This window comes from Gavialis gangeticus, unplaced genomic scaffold, assembly GCF_001723915.1.
Source record: "Gavialis gangeticus isolate Ggan-Ray unplaced genomic scaffold, GavGan_comp1, whole genome shotgun sequence".
Classification (NCBI taxonomy): Eukaryota; Metazoa; Chordata; order Crocodylia; family Gavialidae; genus Gavialis; species Gavialis gangeticus.
This window is the reverse complement of record NW_017729032.1, coordinates 146369416-146381047: the sequence shown is the minus strand read 5'-3', so window position 1 is coordinate 146381047 and position 11632 is coordinate 146369416. Positions and strand designations below refer to the sequence as shown.

At 41.0% G+C, this 11632-nt stretch overlaps 1 protein-coding gene across 3 annotated transcripts in view; it reads left to right on the top strand.

Moving 5' to 3' along the window:
• The window catches only part of NCK2 (NCK adaptor protein 2), a 157377-nt gene that overhangs the window by 55160 nt on the left and 90585 nt on the right, over positions 1 to 11632 (top strand). For 2 of the 3 annotated variants that reach the window (XM_019524952.1, XM_019524953.1), the window contains one exon: positions 6260 to 6332. The exons of the other annotated variant lie outside the window; for it this stretch is intronic. The gene's annotated coding sequence lies outside the window, so the exon portion shown is untranslated. The remainder of the gene's footprint in view (positions 1 to 6259; positions 6333 to 11632) is intronic. 3 annotated transcript variants of the gene reach the window in all.

Sequence of the window (11632 nt, the reverse complement as noted above, 5' to 3'; positions counted from 1 at the left end):
TATCAGGGGTGCTCATCAGGATCTGGGGGAATGACTGTTCACCAGAGCCCCCCAAGGGATGACAAGATCAAATGGTCACAAACTCCACTGTGACCAGTTCAGGCTGGACATAAGAAAGAACTTCTTCACTGTCTGAGCCCCCAAAGTTTGGAACAGACTGCCACCTGAGGCGGTTCAAGCACCCACTTTGAATGCCTTCAAAACACATTTGGATGCATATCTTGCTGGGTTCCTATGACCCCAGCTGACTTCTTGCCCCTGGGGCAGGGGGCTGGACTCGATGATCTTCCGAGGTCCCTTCCAGCCCATATATCTATGAAGTTCTGAAATTTATCTCTCGGTGGAGAAGTGTTTAAAGTGAATCAGTAAATGCCTATATATACCCCAAAAACTTTTTCATGTGGCACCGTAAATGCTAAATAAAGTACTCTGATGCGCAAAAACCATGGTGAAGTCATCTGGTGCATTGATCCTTACCAGAATCTATTTTACTAATAATCCTGAAATTTTGGAATAGGTTTCTTCTGTTTTCCTTGCTACAGAAGCCTACGCTAATGGAATTCTAGCCATTTTTCTTCATTTGGGGGTGGGGGGTTTGTCGGGAGGATTATAACTCCCCTATCTCTGTCACTTATTTTACAAAGGAAACGATTTTAAGTGGGTAGACTCTTTTTAAAAGCATTTTTGAAAAGTCCAAGTGATGGAAATTGTTCCTTTTTGCCATACTACTAGGGATACAGGGGAAGAATCATGTCTTACCTGACTAGCAATTTTTTAAATTTATAGCTTATATTACGAGGAGGCTGAGAAGCTAATGGTCACAGTGCACTGCATTAATTTTGTTAAAGAAGTGGTTGATATCACTACTGCTTGACAGAGTGGCCTACAAGTTTTCTGGTAAAATTTTTTCACATCACAACTTGGCTCTTATTTAGTGTGGTCATTTGTAGAACAACTATGCAATTGTTTCCTGTTTAAGCAAACTCTAGAACTAGGAGTAGCAGGAGAGTTGCAGACCAGGATTTGATATACGTTGGGAGGAGCGGTCTATGAAGAAGCTTATACAGTGCCAGTGCTTGTTATGTTTTGTACAGGAAATGGAATGATTCTTAAATGTACTTGAAATATTGCTAGTTTCAACTTTACTAGTATATCATAATCAGTTCAATCAGAGTCCGATTTCCCAACAATATAAGTGATGTATTATCTTCCATATACATTTCCTTGTGCTGTGCTAAAAGAATAGATTCTAACATACTAATGGGTCTACATGTAAAGGCAGAATAGGCTTTTACTATGATCTTTGATTCTTTCATTTTTAATTAGGACTTCAGCATTTGTTATAGAATTTTTTTAAAAGAAAGCAATTAAATAGATTTTGTAGAATGTACAGAACATAGAGTTTCTTCAGAGTGTTATGCAGGGTAGATATTTTGATAATCTTTCTGCCTTAATATAAAAAATAAACATAAAGAATGTAAATCTTTTAAATTGTAAATTTGCTTCATGAAGTTTGTAATTTAAGGGAGAAGTCTGTCAGCTTTTAAAGATAGCATTCAGTGAATACATTCCTTCTCCCTCTCTCATATGCTCATTTGCCTGAGACGGTAAAGATACATTGTATAGCTAGCTTCATAGAACTTACATTTCAGTATAAATACGAAATACCTAGGAGATGTTAGTGTCTTGAGTAAACTTTGTTTTAAAACAAGAAAACAAGCAAAAATATGCCCAGCCCCTTTTCTTTCCACTAGTCAAATTGCAGGCTTTCTTTTAACCTCCTGACTGACTACCGTTTGTCTGTCTATAAATTTGAGGGATGTTGGTTATGCTTGTTATAAGTGAGTGAATAACTATTGTATCTAGATATTAGATGCTAAAATAGTTAAATAATTTGAAATGTATGGCTAATGTTTCAATCATCTTGAAGGTTTTAAGAACACCAAACTAGGTAGAGGCATTTGGTATAATTCATTTCAGTATGTTACAAAAGAAGATAATGTTTAATACAAGAAATAGTAAACCTGATATAGTAATGAACTGACAAACTGTCAACATGATCATCACTACAGAGAATGTTTTTGGTAAAGTGATGCTTTTCAGTTGCTGCCTGGAAGCTGATTTGGTAATATGTCAACTGTTGACATTGACCTTAATTATCAGAGTCCCTTGACTTAATTATCCTTTGAGTGACATTTCCTGTACTGAGGAATAAAGGTTTATGGGTAAATTATTGTTTCTTTATACTAATGTGGGGCAAAGATTATTTTGGCTACTTCACATCAGAAAGATTAAACAGGAGATGCTTGAGAATTGGGGCAGCTTAGAGGTGGTGATTAAATAGTGCAAAAGTGAGCCTGGGTTTTAGCAGGGTAGTAACACTTTTTGAGCTGTTACTTACTTGTTTTTTTGCTATATTTTTACAAGTTGTATTTTCCTGTGTCATCACAAGATGCAGAAATATATATATGTATACCTTTAAACATTTAATTTTATAGTACTTACCTTCTTACAGAGGGTGCAGGAGCCAGGCAGGAATGAATTTGAACCTGCAGTTCTCTCCCCACATCTGCAGGCACTCTTCAGAAGAACTCGTGGCACTCTGGTTTAGAATCACTGGCCTAGATCTGGGAATTGCAGAGTCAGATCAGAAAAAGCACTAAAATTCCTAAAGTTCAACTTGTAAACTAAGTACAAGAGGGCAAACCTCACCTAAATCTTTAGACCTCTGACAGACTGTAGGAACTTAACTTGCCAGTGAAATTTCTTGGGTAACTAACCTGTGTTATTAAATACAGTGTCTTGCTTGAGTTTAGCAGTGTGATGGCTAAACCAGATTAGGATTCATAAACTGGGTGTTGCTGAGCCTAATTCCCTTAGTAGATATGCTCTAATACACACTAAGAACAGTGTAGTATTGAATTAAGCCAAAGCATAGAAGACGTAGTGTCAGTCCCTGTATTTTCTGTAATGGTCTTGTGGATAGAGCACTTACTAAGGAAATGGAAAGCCCAGGTTTTTATGCCTTCCTTAGAGAATTTAAACCCTACATTTTCCAGGAGACTGCTATAATCCCAGGTTAGAAGCAGGTCTAGAATTAGGCCACTCTCCATCTCTCCACTTGAACCTAGGGCACCACTTTTGTAGTATTTATTCATTTTAGGTTTGGGAATCTGGTCAGTTGACCAGTCAAATGCTAACAGGCAAAACTATGGTGTAATAAAAAAAATTGGGCACAACCCACATGAGGGTATTCTTGATTTCACAGAATATTAGAAAGAAAATGACTACAGTCAAAGACTAGCTGGGTCAACTGATACCAAGGGCAGGAGGACTGCATGCCTTGTCCCTCAGTCCTGCAGAAGTCGGTCACTGGCTATCTCCAGATGCAAACAACAAAATGCTTAAGAATTGGCCTGTGACCTACTTAGAATACCTGCATTTTAAAATCTGACTTTGTCTTGTATAGTTGCTGTGTGCCTCTTTTTTTTTTTTTAAATTTCTATAGTTTTGTAACTGTTTGGGCTGACCCTGGGATTTTGGGATAAAAGCCAAGGACAAGAAGAACCATTCAGTCTTGAATTTCATTCAGATTTACACTTACCTAAAATTGATATAAGAATTCATTACAATTTATTTTAAAATTTGATATGTTTCACAATAAGCTGCTGTATTTATGTGAATCCAAGTGACTTCACATTTAAGATGTAAAATTGTAAACATGTTATAATTTTCCATGTATAGAATCTAATTTATGGAATGTTGTCTTTAAATTTGTCCCCCCACTGCTGTGGCAGAGGAGTCAGGAGCAGAGGGCAGGGGACCAGACTTCTGCCCCTTGCATTCCCTGCCTGCCCCCTCTATCCCTTGTAGCCCTCCCTGCCCCTCTCCTACCTGCATCCCATGCCTGACCCTTATTCCCTCCCTCACTTCATCTACTGCTTACCTTTTGCTGTAGCTTTGCTCTGACCCAAGCCCAGCCCAGCTGAGGGGAAATGATGGCAACTTCTGGCTGGGCTGAGTCAGGCTTAGAGGGACTAGAGTGGAAGGAGAAGGTAAGGAGGAAGGGAGCAACTGTGGGTTGGGGGAGGCTGTGCAGTCTCCCCCATGCTCTATCCAAGCAACCCATAAGGTTCTTCCATGTTTCCCCCTTTCCAACCAACACCCTATGATCTCCCGTGGCTGTGAGCTCCTTGCACCACCAAACGAGCCATTCCAGCCCAGTGCAGGCAACAGCTAATCTCTGACTTCTGTCCAGAGCTTGGGGCCAATGCCAGAGTTGCATTTCTGCCTGCCCTAGTCAGTACTCAGATCCAAGATGGTGCTTTTTCCCCCTGTGCCGATTGGGTTTAGGGGCTTCTCTTGGATTTGAGTAAACAGGGTAACTTTGGGAGTTTTTTGTAATGAGCGTAAAAATCTATCTTGCTGGAGGTTTGAAGTCTCATTTCATTTTTCTAATAAGTGTTTAAAAAATGTGACTGTTTGATGATCTTTGGACTAGTCTGTTGACCAACTATTCCTAATTCTTTTCTATAATGTTCTTGTAATAACACTTTTTAAAACTAATAAATAGCATGAAAGAGTCCTAGCTTCCAGCCCGTAGAACTGTAGTTTGGAGAGAACTTCTGAATGCAAAATTTATAAACAGTCGGCTAAATTGTCAGCTAAGACAATTCTGGGATCAGGGACAGGTACCCAAAACCCTTCTCTTCTGTGTAAATTCTGTAATCTCTGGGCTACAGAGCATCTTCTCTTGCATAATCTTTCTCTAGCTGCATTATTTTCTGAAACAGTGGCACAGTTTGGACAGAAGGGGTAAAAGGTAAACAACAATGAGTTGATAAAGGATAACTTTATCATTTAAAATCATTTATGTGTTTGACGTCTCAGAATATTACTTCGCAGTTCTGTTGTCCAACTACTTAAAACACTGATTCTCAGCCAGGGTGTCTTTTAAGGACGCCACACAATGTTGGCACTCTTAAGTGCGCATATAGGATTCATGTGCTAATAAACGTAGAGATTTCAGCAAGGAATCCAAGTGTCAAAACTATTTTGACCTGTTGTGGTCTTTTTGAATTTTTTGTAACAGGAGAATTGCCTAGGTATTGACCTGTAGTCAGAAAAAACAAATGAAAACTAGGTGCTGGCATTTTCCAAGGGTACCTCAAGTCTAAAAAGGTTGAGAACTGTTGGGTTAAAGGAAAGAAGTCCCAATCTTGCTGTTGAACCTGCCTATTTAAGCTGCTTATGTCAGTATGGAAACAGATAACCTGTGTTTCCTTCCTGGTAATGCAGTGAATTATCAGATGAGCTGATATACCTATTGTAATTGAATTCTTCGTAAGCATGAGTGAATAATTTGAGGCAGTTTGCAAAAACTCATTGCAAATACAGATGATGGACAGCATCAGACTAAGTAAAAGTGAATGCATCTTATGTGTGTGCTTTGCTGTGGAGTTGACTAATTCTCTCCCCAGTAAAGCGTTATGTTGTGCTGGTATTACAGTGCAGTAAATTAACTTTGCTGTTAGATACAGTCAGTTTCACTGTAATTGTCATGACTAAAAATTATATCACAAAAAGCTCCCGAAAAATATCTCCCTTTCTCCCTCTCCTTCTGCCTCCCTCTTTCTCCTTCACCTCCTCTTCCCCCTCTGTTCCTTTTTGTTCAATAATAAAGTGGTCTAGATATTTCTTTGGGTTTGTTTTAGCATTTGTAAGTGATGGAACTAATATATCTGCATTGAGTCGAGTGTCAGACATCTGTGAGGTCAAGAATGTAATTAAATATGGTACATTCCTTTCTAAAATTACAGTCCTTTCTAAAATATTGCTCTAAGTTATTTATTCAGGTATAATCAACACTGCTTATTATATAGCAGTCTAAATATGGAAAGTAGATGCATACTATTGTAAACATGAAAATGCAGTAATTGTCCTTTTGTCAAATCATTTTGTCAAATCTGGTCGTCTTTTTTATTGTGTTGTATTATTGCAACAAATTGCCTGTAACGGCATGTTACTTTTATGATTTGGATGGCAAAGAAGTTATCTCAATCTCTCTCCTATATGCATCTCTTCCTGGTGAATGTAACAATTTTTAGTTGCTATTGTTTGCTGTTACCAAGGCTAACTAATAGTAGATTGACTTACTATGTGGCAAAAATTAAGCTGCTCTTATGAGCTTGCCTAATTAAAGATCCTTTGCTAAATTTAGTGGTAAAATTGAAATATATATGCACCTTTTTTATTTCAGATACTTCCTGTGAACCTACCTTCGCTGAGAGTTTTGTCTTCTACTGCCTGGATCCCTAACACTGTGCTCAGAGGTGAGTGATTTTTATAACTGAAGTTGATGGGGCATTTTTTGGAAGAATGTTTTGTTTCTTTGCCTGCTTTTGGTATTGCAGTGCTTTTAATTATTTTTAAGCTGCTAGAATGAGTGTTAGGTACCAAGCTTTTTCCTCCCCTGACTCGAGCCAAATAAATTTTAGTTCTCATTTTCTAAATAGACAAGATCAGATTTAAAGAATTGGATGTTGATGTTGTTATTTTTGTTGGCTTTTAACCAGTATTCCCTGTTGTTCTGAGTTAGGATTTTTTTTTACAGTGCTTAGAGGGAAAATAAAATCAGCTGTTTTTAAGTGTTCAGCATTGATTTTTTTTTTTAAATGTGTTTTCTAAAAAATAGGAAAACAAATAGTATTCTACCTAAATCAGTGTTGTATATCACATGGATGCCTTTTTTCCACAAGGTGGAAAAAATGTAGTTAATACTTTTCGAGTGTATTTTTGGGGCAGTTTGAAGAAATCAATTTGGTTGTTAGAGGGTTCGGTGTACAAAAGAATCTTGCTAATTCCTATTGTGTTAATTCACATGCCCTACCATGTATACATAGTCACTGTAGACTGCCCCCATGGGAGAGCTGTGATTTATTTGTAATGGTTTTCTCTTATTAAAAAATCATAAATTCTCTTATTTAAAAACCCCCAAATCCACGATTGAAACAAAACACCACTGTCTATATCTATGGATCAGCTGAACACAATGTTTTATTGATATATTTACAATTTCAAAGCACTTTGGAAGCCTACCAGTGCCTTAATCACCTGGCCCTGCTGGTGTCCCTTGTCCCACAGCCCTGCTGGAGGGGCCCCAGCTGCCAGGGCTACAGGGTCAGGGAGACCTGGGTCTGCAGCCTCCTGCCCCTGCAGCAGTGCCTGAGCCCTGGGTGCCACCTTTGGGAAGCAGCAGCTGCTGCAGCATAGTAGAGTACAGATCCTGGATTCCCTTCTGCCACAGGCAGCACAGCCAGAGTGGAGGCTGTGGCAGGGCAGGTACAGGCTGCCTGCTGCGAGCTTGCGTGGGGGGGGATGGCTCCCCACCACCACATGCACTCCTGAGGGGTCAGAGGGGGGAGCAGTCCTGGGGGTCAGGACCAGTGTCCCCCAGATGTGTGGGGTGAACGCAGGAACCCATTGTGGCCTTGGGGTCCCCACCCTGATGCCTTTCCCCTGATGCCTCTGCAGCCCAGCAGGTGGGACCCTGCACAGCTGAGCAGAGCGGGGCCAGGTGGGGAAGCTCCTTGCTGCTGCAAGCTCCATGCTGCCTTGGTGATTCACCCTCTGCCTGCCCTGACAGCAGTGAGAGGCACAACTCTGTGCTGCTGCCTCCACTGCTGGTGGGCAGGGGGCACTTCGTCAGGGTGATGAAGGGCTTGCAGCAGCAAGCAGCTTTCCCCACTTGGTCCTGGTCTGCCCTGCCATACCAAGTTCTGCCCACTAGGCTGTGGAGGACCCAGGGGAGGGCAGCCGAACAGAGAGCCCAAGCCCGTAGTGGGCAGCCTGCACTTGCCCCCACCCTGCGTACAGATTGGGGATGGGGGTATATGCACAGATCTGGGGGAAGGGTACACCCCTGGGAGTGCACACAGTGGCAGGGAGCTGACCCCACCTCCCAGATTAGCTGCCCAGGTCCCATCCTGGGCCCCAATCCCCACTCATCATCCAGCTGGGCAGAAGGCCCAGCTCTACCCAACTCCTGTCCTCCTTCCCTCTCTGTAGGGGCCTCAATCTCCACTTCCCCTGCCACCAAACTTACTGACAGGAGCTGCTCTCCTGGCAGCCACATGCATATACATGCACATGGCGCCCCCTACCTGACTGTCTTCTTCCTGCTCCTCACAGCCCCTTGCAGGCTGGAACTCTGCCAGCCTGCAGAGAGCTCTTTGCAAAAGCGCAAAATTTGCATGTTTCACTGTTAAAATGAGAAATTCATATTTTTCTTGGGTGAAGGGGGAAATCCATGTCTTTCTGTGGGAAACAGAATTTGGAACTTGATCAGAGTTCTATTTGGGGCTCTACTGTATGCAACTGATAACAGTAAAGAGAAACCAGTAAATCTTTTTTTTAGTTTCACTTTATGTAATTAATGTTTACCTTTTGAAAAAGGATGTTGTAAGACTTGATGAAAATGTATAAAATACTTGAAGTTATCAGATGGATGTTCTGTCAAGAGCCTTTCTTATCGGTGATGGCAGTTAAACTTCACTTGCTTAAAAAAATGCATTTATCTACCTAATGATGAATTATTCTTAGTTTTTTGATGAATGTCTGCTCCCACAAAGGTCTTTCCTTGTGGCACCTTTTGGGAAGCTGACATGAGTACCTGAAATTGGCCTGTGTTTGCTCTTTATTCTAATCTAAAGGACTCATTTAAAACCCTGACCTCTCATGAGATCAGAATCTAGCAGTGAAATGTTTTTTACATAACAGTCTAATAATAGGTTGTCTTACCTGTTGCATTTGCTTTAGCAGTTTATATACAGTAGGGTAAGAATACCATGATTCATTGATGAGCATTTTCTTTTTTTTTCTTTGTCATTTAACTTTATTTTTCATAAAGCTTTTAGCTTCTGTGTAATGAGAAGGTAGTATTAAAAGCTTTCTATATATGCAACACTGATAAAAGTGAGGGTGGCTTCTAAGTGACAAGTTACATGCTTATAATTAGCCTTGTATTTTGCTGAATGGATGCAGAGTTTGTACTTGCTTGATTTTTACTGGGAATCCTAAATTTGAGTTAATTTTGTGGTTCATATAGTTTTATTTTTTGTAGCTACACCTGGCTTATTCCTTAGTGTTCTTTAGCTACTGAATGTAGAGACAGCATATTTTAGAATATCCAATTTCATATTTAAGATAGTTGTTCAAAATGTGGTTGCAAGTTAAACACAACTGTGGTCAGCCTTATTTGCTGCATTAAATTTTGATAAGCCATGTTAAATGATGTGATGGCTGTAAGTCTTTTTTTCATAATTTCATAGACATTGCGGTAGAAGGGACCTCATAAGATCTGACTTCATCACTTTTTATTTCAGTGAAAACATAGTAAAAATTAAATTGTAGCTGCTATATAATGCTATACTTCCTTGTCCCTTTTAGTAGAATGTTGTACAGAACTCCAGTGGGGCGTATTCAACTTAATAGGGGGTCAGTGCTGAGCACTCTGGCCCATATCCAACAAGGAATTTAATTAATTAAGTTTTAAGCAAGGGAGTAAACTCATTAAAATCAGTGCTTGAATGTTTTGCTGTGTCACAATCAGAGTGCCTAATGGCTTGTAGAATTGAGCCCTGTAGGAAGAAAATGATTGGTCGCAGAGCAAATACTGTATTTTCTCACAGACGGTGCCCTTTGGAATAAGGTACACATTGTTTTGAATGGCAGAATAAAGAAAAAAAAATGTTTCCTTTTTAGCATGCAACTGAGATGGAGCAGCTAGGACAGGGACCCTGCTCTGTATTTTGCTCCCTGTGGATTGCTAAATATTTTACCTGTACAGAAACCATTCTTACCATATTTCTCACATATAATGCACACTTTAGTTTACAATGTCTGTTTTAAAAGGTGTGCATGATTATATAAGAAGTAGGGTTGCATTGATAAAGAGTTTTCTTGACTGATACCAATAGTTGATTGTTCACCAGGCATATCAGCCAATACTGATCCAATAACTGATTTACAGGAATGCAGCTGGATAGCATGGAGAGCCATGCCCTGCTGGTAAGTCTGTGGAGGAGAAGGGCATGGGGGAGCAGACTGAGGATCCCACAATGAGGGAAGGAATGGGGCAGGGCCAGGGCAGTGAATGGGATCCCAGGGCCAGGACGAGGAGCAGGACAGCCGTGGGCGGCTTGTCCAGGGGATCAACGTCCCAGCACTTAAATCTGGAGGTGGGGACAGTTGAAGTAAAGCTCATCAAATGACCTTCAGTTCAAACACTGCCGTCACCATTTTTAAGTGCTGGGATGTTTTTAACTAGAGTGGAGCTGAGTGGGTCGAGGGTGGAGGCAAACTGCCTGTTGTGGGCTCGGGGCAAAGGCATTAGGGTAAAGAGCCTCTGCCCTTGCCCCATTCGGCTCCACTCTGGTTAAAACCATTCTGGTGCTTTAAAAGGGTGGTCTCAGTGCTTCAACTAAAGCTCATTCGATGAGCTGTAATTCAAGCACCCCTGCTACTACTTCTAAGGTCTGGGACACTGATCCCCTGGACGAGCTGCCTGCGGCTCCGTCCCACTCTCCGCCCCAGCTCCTGACCCTGCTCCATTCTCTCCCTCATTGTGGAGGCCTCAGTCTGCTCCCTTTCCCTCCACAGACTTACCTGCAGGGTGCTGTTCTCCATGCTGCCCAGCTGCATTCTTGCTGGTGCATGCATGCGACTGTGGGCATGCATGCGGTGTCTGGGGGAATTTTGCTATGAACAAGTGCAAAGAAATGCACATTGTTGGGGGGAGGGAATAATCTCAACTATGTGAACACAGTACTAGGTTCTGAACTAGCTGTTAATACTCAGGAAAGAGACCTGGGATTTGGCATGTATAGTTCTCTAAAGGCATCAGCTGAACGTGGGCTGTATCCTGAAAAGCCAATAAAATGTTGGGCATCATTAAGAATGGAATTAAAAACAAAATGGAAAACATTCTCATGCCACTGTACAAATTCACAGTGCATCCACATCTTGATAGGTCCATTAATAGTTACTAAACAATACAGTTAGGGATGCATCCTGTAAATTAATCCCTAAATTAATTATAGTAAATGGCAGGGAGGGTATGGTAAGGGATAGATCACTCTAGATCTCCTTTATCCATACTGTCTTGCTCTAAAGAATCTACTGTGACCACTGCTGGGAGACTGAATACTGGACTTAGATGGGCCATGGTCTACCCACTGTGGCACTACTTAAGTTCTTATGTTCTTAAAGTACTTGTAGTAATATTAATGTATATGCAGTACGTGTGTAATACTTGATAGTACTTACTTTTTGGTTAACAGTTAAAGAAAAATGAGTATACTGGTATAGTATGTATTATAAAACATCTTTTAAAGTAGCTGCTTCCATATAACTCTTACATACAGTACATGCTGCATGCTCAGGGGAACCAGCACGGGTTCATCAGCGGCAGGTCCTGTCAGACCAACCTGGTGGCCTTTTACGACCAGGTCACTAAATCATTGGATGCAGGGGTGGCAGTGGATATAGTTTTCCTAGACTTCAGGAAGGCTTTTGACACTGTCTCTCACCCCATTCTCATTAGGAAGCTGGGGGACTGTGGCATAGACACCCA